This window comes from Pan paniscus, chromosome 1 (assembly GCF_029289425.2).
Source record: "Pan paniscus chromosome 1, NHGRI_mPanPan1-v2.0_pri, whole genome shotgun sequence".
NCBI classification, from domain to species: domain Eukaryota; kingdom Metazoa; phylum Chordata; class Mammalia; order Primates; family Hominidae; genus Pan; species Pan paniscus.
Genome location: NC_073249.2, coordinates 46,057,945 through 46,059,384, shown reverse-complemented (window position 1 = coordinate 46,059,384; position 1,440 = coordinate 46,057,945). Strand labels below are relative to the sequence as shown.

Sequence of the window (1,440 nt, the reverse complement as noted above, 5' to 3'; positions counted from 1 at the left end):
CTTTCTTTCTTTCTTTCTTTCTTTCTTTCTTTCTTTCTTTCTTTCTCTTCCTTCCTTCCTTCCTCTTCTTCTTTCTTTCTTTCTTTTTGGAAAGTGTTTAGTTTATAAATCATCTTGTGAAAAATCCACAATGGCTGCAGCCTTGCACCACCTTTTCTCCTTCATGAGCCTCAGTTTTCCTATCTGTAAAATGAGTCACTTGTGCTAAATTATCTCTTACCATTCTATTTTTGTTTCCACATGGAACAGGAAAAAAAAAAAAAAAAACAACCTATTTCTTCTGCTCTATTTCCTGCCGGCACATAACCCAGGTCTTGTCCTCGTAACATTCATACAACAGCCTCCTGCCCTCCCTGCCCTACCACCGGACTGACCATCATCCTAGCACAACGCAAACTCTATTTTCTTTTTTTTTCCCAATTTTTTTATTTATAAAAATACGGAATGCTTCACAAATTTGTGTGTCATCCTTGCGCAGGAGCCATGCTAATCTCCGTATCGTTCCAATTTTAGTATATGTGCTGCCGAAGCGAGCATGCAAACTCTATTTTCATCATGCCATTCCCTTCCTGCAGACTTTCTTTGCCATTCTGTATTCCTAAGATGGGAATCCCAGGCTCTCTCAGTCTTTCCAACCCCAAACTCCTTGTGCAGTAGCCCAACCAGGCCAGAGCCCCTCACCGAATTCTCTCCTGCTCACCTTTCCTTGCAGCTCTGCTGACATCTGCAAGTTTCTGTACTCTGCCAATTGACGTGGCACAAATCACTTTCTTCTAGGATGTGAGCACCTACTGTGTGCTGAACACTCACTATTGCCAGGGACTCTGCCTGGTGTTTTACACACAGTATCTCTACTGTTTTTTTGAATGCAGTCTCTGAGATCTTATGACCTCAGATTCACGGATGAAGAAAGCAAGGCACCAGTAACTAGAAGAGGGCAGTGGTGGAAATGGGTTTAAAACCTATGTGCGCCTGTCTCCAGCATCAATGCTGTTTTCCCTTACCACTGCCTCTTCAGGATGCCTTCCCTGAATAATTCCACTTGTCCTCTATGTACGTTCTTACCTCAGGGGTTTCCAGCATTCATGCATATGGTTTAAAACTGCTCACATCTTTATGACATATTTCTTACTTCAGAACTCCTTAAGGATGTATACACATAGTTTATTACTGTTCACACTTTTATAGCAAACACAGTCAGCACATTGCTCTGTGTGTGTGTGTGGGTGGGTGTCTGTGTGTGATGGAGTCTCGCTCCTTCACCCAGGCTGGAGTGCAGTGGTGTGATCTTGGTTCACTGCAACCTCTGCCTCCCCAGTTCAAGCCATTCTCCTGCTTCAGCCTCCCAAGTAGCTGGGATTACAGGCACGTGCCACCACACCGGGCTAACTTTTGTATTTTTAGTAGAGACAGAGCTTCAACACAATGGCCAGGTTGGTC

At 43.8% G+C, this 1,440-nt stretch overlaps 1 non-coding gene across 1 annotated transcript; it reads right to left on the bottom strand.

Annotated features, from left to right (window-relative positions):
• Positions 1 to 433: 433 nt before the first annotated feature.
• LOC112438289 (U6 spliceosomal RNA) lies at positions 434 to 537 on the bottom strand. Its single transcript, XR_003026745.1, has one exon. It is a non-coding gene; the product is annotated as a U6 spliceosomal RNA (small nuclear RNA).
• Positions 538 to 1,440: the final 903 nt, after the last annotated feature.